At 39.5% G+C, this 10884-nt stretch overlaps 1 non-coding gene across 1 annotated transcript; it reads right to left on the minus strand.

Moving 5' to 3' along the window:
* Window positions 1-8691: 8691 nt before the first annotated feature.
* On the minus strand, window positions 8692-8764 carry Trnaf-gaa. The gene has a single exon. It is a non-coding gene; the product is annotated as a tRNA-Phe (tRNA).
* Between the last annotated feature and the right edge of the window lie 2120 nt (window positions 8765-10884).

A 10884-nucleotide genomic window follows, 5' to 3' on the forward strand; every position in this document is an offset into this window, starting at 1 on the left:
GCTAATTTTACCACTTTTCTTGCATGATTCCACTTTTAACGAATGGAAAAATAAAGAGATGTGGTCTTTGATAGATAACTGAGCATCTGTCTAATGCTGAGATAGTATTTGATATGTTCATTTGACTAAAAATTTTAATCTGATCTTATATTTTTCATCAGATTATCACTGAAAATCCTCTCTAGAGCCAAGAAAAATTTTATTCCTGTCTGATAGCAGCTGCTACATTTGTTTGTTTGTTTGTATGTATGTATGTATATATATATTTGAATATTAGCAACACTTCCATCCATCCATCATCAATCAATCTTCCCTACCCATTGTTCCTGTGAGGGTCATGGTGGTAAAGTTCTCAGGCGTCTCCTCCATAAGTTCCTATCAGAAGCAACTGTTATTAGACTTTCCAGCTGGATTCTCAAGCGTGATCAACTGAAACTATGGATATTATTCAACCATCTCCTGCTGGTTGGCTCAGCTTGACAAAGCCATTTTGTAGTTCTTTCCTACAACACCCAACTCACTCACACATTTGTAGTACTGGCTCTGTGACCTCTCAATGCAGTGAGGTAGCAGTGAAACCTGGAGAGACTCCTTGATCTTTGAGCTATGAACTTTATTGAGTTATGTTACTCAAGGAACCACTTGAAGGAACCACTTTTCATGACTGTACTCTTTCAGTCAACTGTACTCTTTCAGTCAACTGTACTCTTTCAGTCAACTGTACTCTTTCAGTCATTATCCAAAATTCATGATGATAGGTGAGGATAGGTACAAAAGCCAAACTGAAGACCAGCTGCCTTCATACATGACTGTACTCTTTCAGTCATTATGCAATATTTATGACGAAAGGTGAGGATAGGCACGAAAGCCAAATTGAAGACAACAATATTTTGGGTTTTTTTTTATCAACTTCTCTTCTGAGGATCAAATGCTAGAGCTGGCACATTACTGTGGCATCACCTATAATTCTAGCATCCAATCAAGCTTCCTGCTTCCCATCACTTGTATATCATCATCATCATTTAGCATCTGTTTTCCATAGTGGCATGGGTTAGACGGTCTGACTGCAATTTGTAAGCCAGAGAGCTGCACCAGGTTCCAATCTAATTTAACATGGTTTCTACAGCTGGATGCCCTTCCTAACACCAGTCGCTCCAAGTGTGTAAAGGGTGCCAGTTATGTGACACCAGCAAGGGCTACCACTACGATTTCACTTGGCTTGACAAGTCTTCTCAAGCACAGCATATTGCCAAAGGTCTCGGTCACTTGTCATCACCTCTGTGCCATGAAAGAACCACATTTTAAAAGTAATAAGAAAAAAACTGATGTTTAATAAACATAATGACTTAACGTACATTCTGTTTCAGGGTGCGATGGAAAAGACCCTCCCCCTACCAATTTACACAGTCGTTGTTGTGGTTCTTCTGAAGTTAGGCAGGTGGCAATGGGTTCTTCACATAGCTAATATCATCATTATTTTCTTCAATTGCCATGGTTTGCACTGGTGCATGCCATGCATCTGCAATCGGCACGTTTGTAGCAGAGCTTAGGCTTGAAAGAGCAGTGGTCCAGTAATGAGAAAAAGACCACAGCATATCAGATGGACTTGCCCTGAATTTTGACCAATAGTATTTCAGCTGTAATTGTATGAAAGATGGAATTTTCCATGATTTGCCTGTCAAAATTTGGTCATAAATATAGAAGTGCAGAACATTCAGTGCAGAAGTCGGGAGAGGTTTCTGACAAGAGAGATGAACACAGGATTCTTGGTTGGCTACTTGTCCTTGGGTTGATAAGAATCACTTTGTCTGTAAAGCACTTCTCCAAGCATGTGCACAGAACATTCTTAATTCTCACCTCTTGTCACACATGAATATGTAGCTTCCCATTCTTAGCTAGACATATCATACATATAACTCACCACTGGTAACCAGTGATACAGTGTTTGGTCATTATTACAATCATACAAATCATCATTGTCATCATCATCATCATATTTGTTTAATGTCTGCTTTCCATGCTGGCATGGGTTGGACAGTTTGACATGGAGGTGGCTAGCAGGGAGCTGTTCAGACTCTAACTGTCTGTTGTAGCATGGTTTTTATGGCTGGATGCCCTTCCTAATGCCAACCACTTAACACAGTGTGCTGGGTGCTTTTTACATACTGCCAGCATAGATGCGTTAACACAGCACCAGCAATGGTCCTTTTTAAGTGACACTTGCAAAGACAAGCCTGTATGTGTGGAAGACAACGATTTTACTTAGCTTGACATGTCTTATCAAGTACAGCAAATTTCCACATCTCCCAGTCCCTTGACATTTCCTCAGTGAGGCCCAGCATCTGAAAATCCTTTCTCACCACTTTATCCCATATCTTCCTGGAGCTATCCCTTTCACAGGTACCCTCCACAATTAGAGCTCAGCACTTCTTTATGCAGCTAACCTCATCACATGACCAAACCAGTGCAGTCTTCTCTCTTGCACATATCTGATGCCTCTTATACAGTTTTCCTCTTAAATCATTTACACTCTTTCATGCATGCACACTGACATTACCCATCCAGCAGTTCATGATAGCTTCATTTCTTTCAAGCCTTCACAAGTTCTCTGTAGTCATAGCCAAGGTTTCACTGCTGTGTAACATAGCTGTATGTGTGCAGGCATCATACAATCTGTCTAAATAAGTGATGTCTTCAAAAATATAAAATGGTCTTGGTTTTATATGGGAAACAAGCATGCAATGAAATTCAGCCCGACCAATCATTCAACATCAGTTAATCAAGCTTCTACATGTTTATCAAGAATGCTGACCCTGAGGATATTATCTTGCACACTGTATTTAATATAGACTTGTATGGCAAGAATAATCAAATAAAATTTTTTACAGAAAATAAATTGAAGGATTAGATCCAAAGAGAATTAAATAAGAGGAAGAGTTTTGTGCAAATTTTTTTTTAATTCTATTGAAGTGAAAACAATAAAAATCTCTTTATTTAATTATTGGAGATTTTATTTAATCACCGTTGAGTCTGAAATGACAGCAATTCATTTATACAATAAAAGTCATTCATGTTAATCACTTACGCCAAGAAATGGGAAAATGATTCTGCTGAGATTATTGTGTGATAAGAAGTTTGCTTCCCAACCACAGGGTTCCAGGTTCAGACCCACTGCATGACACCTGGGGCAAGTGTCTTCTACTATAGCCCTGTGAATGGATTTGGCAGACAGAAACTGAAAGAAGCCTGGCATATATATATGTATGTCTACATGTGTGTGTTTTTGTGTCTGTATTTGTGTCTCACCACTGTTTGTCAGTTGACGTCAATGTGTTTACATCCCTGTAACTTAGTGGTTCAGCAAAAAGACCAGTGGAATGAGTACGAAGCTGTAAAAATTAAGTGTTAGGGTTGATTTATTCAACTGAAATTTTGCAAGATAGTGCCCTAGCATGGTCACAGTCTAATGATTGAAACAAGCAAAAGAAAAGATAAAAGATATATATATATATATATATATATATATATATATATGTGCATACATACATACATACATACATACATACATATATATTTACATATATAATCTTTTTCTATATTTATGTATCTATGTATTTGTCTATCTACACACACACACACACACACACACACACACACACACACACACACACACACACACACACACACATTTGTATATATAAAAAATAATATGCAGGAAACAGGTGTGGTATTCAAAGCTTTATAGGACCTGCATTCATTTAATCATAATGCCAAAATAACTACAGAACAGATGTAGAAACAATATGCAATCATGCATTTCATCTCATCAGTTTCCCACTGTAAAAAGTAGGACACAGATGAGGTGAAATGTATGGTGCCATAATGTTTCTACTTCTGTTATGTAATTATTTCGGCACTTTGCTGAGATGTGTGTCTGTGCTATAAAACTATGAATGCCACACCTGTTTTCTGCTTATTAATTTTTTTATTATTATTATTTGGCTTGTATACTGCACTTTAGCCTTTCATGAGTTTGGTGTCCTGCGTTGTACTATACTACATACTGGAGTGGATTGCAGAGTCTACTACTGAATGCAGTATTGGTTGTGTGTCACACTTTACTGTGCCTCCTTTTTGATGTGGTTCGGCAAAAAGACTAATGGAATAAGTAAACAGGCTTCAAAAAGAAAAGAAAAAAGCACCATGTTCAGTTCATTTAACTGAAAATTTTGAAGATGGTGCTCCAGCATGGCAGCAAATCTAATAACTGAAACAAATAAAAGATAATAGATAATATTCTTTTATTCTTTTACTTGTTTTAGTCATTAGACTACAGCCATGCTGGAGCACCACATATATATATAATACATATAATATACATTCATATATATATATATATATATATACACACACATATGCATATATATATACTCTTTTACTCTTTTACTTGTTTCAGTCATTTGACTGGGGCCATGCTGGAGCACCGCCTTTAGTCAAGCAAATCGACCCCAGGACTTATTCTTTGTAAGCCTAGGACTTATCCTATTGGTCTCTTTTGCCAAACTGCTAAGTTACGGGGATGTAAACACACCTGTATCGGTTGTCAAGCGATGTTGGGGGGGGGGGGACAAACACAGACACACAAACACATGCACACACACATACATATCTGGGGCCATGCTGGAGCACCGCCTTTAGTCAAGCAAATCGACCCCAGGACTTATTCTTTGTAAGCCTAGGACTTATCCTATTGGTCTCTTTTGCCAAACTGCTAAGTTACGGGGATGTAAACACACCTGTATCGGTTGTCAAGCGATGTTGGGGGGGGGACAAACACAGACACACAAACACATGCACACACACATACATATATATGACGAGCTTCTTTCAGTTTCCGTCTACCAAATCCACTCACAAGGCTTTGGTCAGCCTGAGGCTATAGTAGAAGACACTTGCCCAAGGTGTCACGCAGTGGGACTGAACGCAGAACCATGTGGCTCGTAAGCAAGCTACTTACCACACATCCACTCCTATAATATCTATATATATATGATAGATGTATATAGGCACAGGCGTAGCTGTGTGGTAATAAGCTGGCTTCCCAACCACATAATTCTGGATTCAGTCCTGCTGTGTGACACTTTGGGCAAGTGTCTTGTACTATAGCCTTGGGCCGACCAAAGGCTTGTGAATGGATTTGTGAGGCAGTGCTGGAATAGCCATTAAACAAAAACATATGCTTAGGGCATCAAGGGAAGTGGGACATCACAGAAATGATAAATGGTTTACAATACAAAAGAAATTGCTTTAAAATTACTAAAATATTTGAAGTGATTTATATGATCAGAAATATAATTTCAAATGTTTGTGATGCCATATTGAGAATCTGATCAATGACTTTGCAATTAAAAAAATTAAGAGAAAACTTTTCAAATATAAATAAAGTGTAAGTATACAAAAATAAACATTATTTTCCATTTTACTGTTAGTTATGTGTGATTTTGAAAAATAAAATTTATTTTATGGTTTATTATTGTTTATATTTATTATTGTTATATAAATGGGGCACCAAAATATATTTATTATTGTTTATATAAATGGGGCACCAAAATCTTTTAAGTGCTTAGGGCCTCTGTGGGTCTTAATCCAGCCCTGTACAGAGGTTTATCTTTGGTTAGGTATTAATTCTGCAGCTGTCTTAACAGAAATGTAGCATCAGCGGTGCTTCTCCCAAGCACAAAACCAAACTGCATCTCATCTACACTAACTCTCTCCCTTATTAGTTGGGCTATAACTCTCACTGTAACTTTCATCACCTGATCCAACAATTTGATATCTCTGTAATTATTTCTATCTAAGGCATCACCTTTACCTTTGTAGCATGGATATAACTCCTTCATGTACCATCTGGTTAACTATACTAGTGACTAGACCATAGCCTACACTGCCAGATATTTTAAGCATCTCAGCGGTGATTCCTGATGGGCCAGGGGCTTTCCTTGTCTTCATATCCTTATTTGCTTTATCTACCAAGGTATTGTTGACTTGGATAGCTCATCCCTCAGTTGGGTCAAAATGTGGCAGACTCTCTTTCTCCTATTCATTCTCTTTATTTAAAAGCCTTTCATAGTGGCGTTTCCAAGCCCTTTCTTTGCAGGATCATTAAATGCAAGTGAATCATCATTCATGTGGACATATAGTTCTCTCCTATGACATCGCAATTTTCTCTCACACACTGTCTTGCAATCCAAAACAGTTCGTACATCATCATCATCATTGTTTAACGCCTTCTTTCCATGCTAGCATGGGTTGGACGATTTGACTGAGGAGTGGCAAACCAGATGGCTGCACCAGGCTACAATCTGATCTGGCAGAGTTTCTACAGCTGGATGCCCTTCCTAATGCCGACCAGTCTGAGAGTGTAGTGGGTGCTTTTACTGGCAATGGCCAATCTCAAATGGTGTTTTTTACATGCCACCTGCATAAGAGCCAGTCCACTGGCACTGGCATCGACCTCATTCGAATGTTTTTTCACGTGTCACCAGCATAAGTGCCAGTAAGGTGACGCTCGTAACGATCACGCTCGAATCGTGCTTTTTATGTGCCACTGGCATGGAAGCCAGTTAGCTACTCTGGCAACGATCATGCTCGGATGGTGCTCTTAGCGCTCCTCTAGCATGGACGCCAGTCATCAAATTTGATTTCGATTTCACTTGCCTCAACAGGTCTTTGCAAGCAGAGTTTAGTGTCCAATGAAGGAAAGGTATGAATAAGTGGGCTGGTTACACCCCTGGTATATGCCATAAGGTTATGGTCTCACTTGGCTTGCAGGGTCTTCTCAAGTACAGCATATTTCCAGAGGCCTCGGTCACTAGTCATTGCCTTGGTGAGGCCTAACGTTCGAAGGTCATGCTTTACCACCTCATCCCAGGACTTCCTGGGTCTACCTCTTCCACAGGTTCCCTCAACCGCTAGGGTGTGGCACTTTTTCACACAGCTATTCTCATCCATTCTCACCACATGACCATGCCAGCACAGTCGTTTCTCTTGCACACCACATCTAATGCTTCTTTGGTCCAACTTTTCTCTCAAGGTACTTACACACTGTCGAGTATGCACATTGACATTACACATTCATCGGAGCATACTGGCTTCATTCCTTGCGGGCTTACGCATGTCCTCAGCAGTCACAGCCCATGTTTCACATGCGTCATACAGTCTGCCTTTTACTTTGAGTGAGAGGCCTTTTGTCACCAGCAAAGGTAAGAGCTCTCTGAACTTTGCCCAGGCTATTATTCTAGCAGCTACACTTTCAGTGCACCCTCCCCCGCTACTGACTTGGTCACGTAGGTAACGGAAGCTATCAACTACTTCTAGTTTTTCTCCCTGGAATGTGGCGGAAGTTGTTCTCTGCACATTTTCAGTGTTTATTGCTCCTGAGCATCTTCCACATACAAAAACTATCTTCCCAGTTAGCCTTCCTTTGATATTGTCGCACCTCTTATGTGTCCATAGCTTACACTGGGTACATCTTATAGAGTTTCTACCTATGCCTTTTCTACAGATTGAGCAGGGCCATCTACCTGAAAGGATTTGTAGTTTGCCTGCCTTCCTACTTATTAGAACTTTGGTTTTAGCTAGGTTGATTCCTAGGCCCTTCGATTCTAATACTTGTTTCCACACCTGAAACTTCTCCTCTAGTTCTGACAGTGACTCAGCAATTAGAGCAAGGTCGTCAGCATAGAGGAACTCCCAGGAGCATCCTGTCTTGCATTCCTCTGTTATTGCCTGGAAGACTATGATAAATAGGAGGGGGCTGAGGACTGAACCTTGGTGGACACCAACTTCTACCTGGAATTCTTCACTATACTTGTTGCCAATTCTCACCTTACTGACAGCGTCCATATACATAGCTTGCACAGCTCTCACTAACCATTAATCTATCCCTAGTTTTCTCATTGACCACCAGATAAGGGATCGGGGGACCTTATCAAAGGCTTTCTCCTTGTCAACAAAAGCCAGGTTCAGAGGTTTATCTTTGGCTAGGTATTTCTCCTAAGGCGGCGAGCTGGCAGAATCGTTAGCACACCGGGCGAAATGCTTAGCGGTATTTCGTCTGCAGTTACATTCTGAGTTCAAATTCCGCCAAGGTCGACTTTGCCTTTCATCCTTTCGGGGTCGATTAAATAAGTACCAGTTACGCACTGGGGTCGATGTAATCGACTTAATACCTATGTCTGTCCTTGTTTGTCCCCTCTATGTTTGGCCCCTTGTGGGTATTAAAGAAATAGGTATTTCTCCTGCAGCTGTCTTACCAGAAATATAGCATCAGTGGTGCTTTCCCCTGGCATGAACCCAAACTGCATCTCATCTAAACTGACTCACTCCCTAATTTGTTGGGCTATGACCCTCTCCGTGACCTTATAGATATAAATACAAATTATATAATAGGCTTCTTTCAGATTCCATCACAAGATTCTGGTCAATCTAGAGTCATAGTACAAGACACTTGCCAAGCTGCCACAGTGTGATTGAACCTGCAACAATGTGGAACCATACATCCATACGAAAACTTTATCATCAAATAGAAGTTGTGGAAACAAAAAAAAAATTCACTGCTGAGCAATACAAAAGTAAAACTTCTTTCTTACATTTAAAAAGAAAAAAAAAAAATTTGTGCCAACCACCGGATGCCGAAACCCGGGATCGAACCAGGGACCTTTAGATCTTCAGTCTAACGCTCTCCCAACTGAGCTATTTCGGCTGGCAGTTGAAGTGGTCCATAATAATGCTTTTATTGAAAGCCCATTCTGTTTCTACTGCTGATTTTATTCACTTATGTCGTAGGTTATCGTAGCAACTGTAAACAGCAGCTAGAGAATATTGTGTGACGTCACAGCTCAACCGTCTGCAGCTATCTTGTTTCTCCAGTTACTACGTTCTGTCTTCTTTCAACCACTCATTCATATTGCGAAGACAAGCTACCATCAAAATAATTCTTAATCGGATGGCGGTACATTAACAGAATCGTTAGATCGTCGAATAAAATGCCTTTTTTTTTAAATATTTAATTGCGTCGCTTTACTTACTGTGTTCAATTCCCGCCGAAATCATCTTTCCCTTTCGTTCTTTCCGGGTCGATTAAATAAATTACTAATCAAGGCAATGTGGGGTATATATATAAATTTTGTTTCTTTATAACTTTTTGGAAAATGAATTTTTTATTTTCTAACGAAATTTTCTACGAATAGGTTTCTGATAATTAGATTGATATTATACCGGAATTTGACGTGTGAAAAAAAGTGTGTACGTGCGTGTATGTGTATGTTGTGGGGAGGTGTACAGATGTGTGTTTATGTGAGACCTAACTGTCTTTGTATTTAGTATGAAGAATATTACCCTGCGTTAAATTCACGCTTCATCTAAATGTATGAGGTAACAACGTCATTATGTGAATTATCACCCTCACCTCGATTTTTTTTTTCTTTTCCCATCAAATTCGGAAAGGATTTTAATGTACTCCTGAAATGTATTAGAAAATTTTTATTGAGAAATAGCTATTTTACCAAAAGTTATGACGAAACAAAACCAAAGAATGTGAATTTTTCAAAACTTGTCTCCACCATCAAAATGACTTCTCAGTAAATTCTGATATAATCTACACCATATAAAATGTATCCCAGGAAAATTTCATTACGAATATGAAGAAACAAAGTTGGGGATGAGGCCACATATCTGTAGTTATACCCTAATCAACAACTGGATTCGATATAAAGGGTTTGGGCTAAATTTGATACTCTACATAAAAGGAAAGGAAAACAACATCCCATCCAAAAAAAAAACCCAAAAAACAAATACGTTATGACTGGGCCATAACAGTTTACTCAAATTGGCCGCTCTAAGCTTCCACCATGGCCTGAAAACGACTTGGGAACCTGGTGCATTCGTTCCTCACTGTATCTCTGGGAATAATTTAAATACCACCAGCTCAGCCTTCCTGTTGCAGGCAGAGTGGTTGATGTCTTCCTTAACTGCACTCTACACATGGGATTAGAATCAGGGGAATTAGGAAGTCAGAAATTGGAGCTAGTGAAGGCATAAAAATTCTCCGACAACCACTTCTGACTGTTTACAGAAGTATGGCAAGGAGTCAAATCTGAATGTCAAATATATGACCTTCCAGCAGCAACCCTCTTCAGTCAGGGTTTGACCACATTTGCTATCAGTTTCACATAGCTGTCTGAATAGAGCCTAATGCTTCTGTTCAAAGATGTGGTGTGACATGACATCACCCTCACTTTGTTTTTCGTGTCTCTGTCATGTCTCACAGCCTTTCCAGTGTTCACAGAGTATTGAGCAGCAGAGACGATGTCGGCATTTTGATACCCAGCACAAATCATCATGATACAGGTCACTCTTTCCAAATATTCAGATGGCTTCCAGTCTTCTTTGTCAGCTAACTTTTTCTTAACTACAACTTCAATCTTTATGCTCTCCAATGCTGTTGAGTGTTCACCAATTCATCAAGCTGTTCCTGAAAAATAGAAAACATAAAATTGTCATATTTAGCCCAACACCTTGTAATTAAAATTCTGTCCTTGTGCTTATGCAACATTAGTGGTTAAGGTGATAGTCATTGGTTCCATTCCAGGAATGAGAGGCATATTGCATCTTTGAGCAAGGATCTTTATTTCACATTGCTCATGTGAGCCAAGTGCTGGTACAGCCCTTTCTCTTTCCAGTTGTCACATTTTGGATGCTCTACTGATGCAAGGATGGAAGGGCCAAGAGGGTAGCTGTAACTGGATATGAACTGCAAGGTTGAGTAAAGGAAAGAACATCTAGGAGGTTGCTTGAGTATTAGAAATAGCAACCAAATCATGC

The sequence above is a fragment of the Octopus sinensis genome, linkage group LG3 (genome assembly GCF_006345805.1).
Source record: "Octopus sinensis linkage group LG3, ASM634580v1, whole genome shotgun sequence".
Taxonomy (NCBI): Eukaryota; Metazoa; Mollusca; class Cephalopoda; order Octopoda; family Octopodidae; genus Octopus; species Octopus sinensis.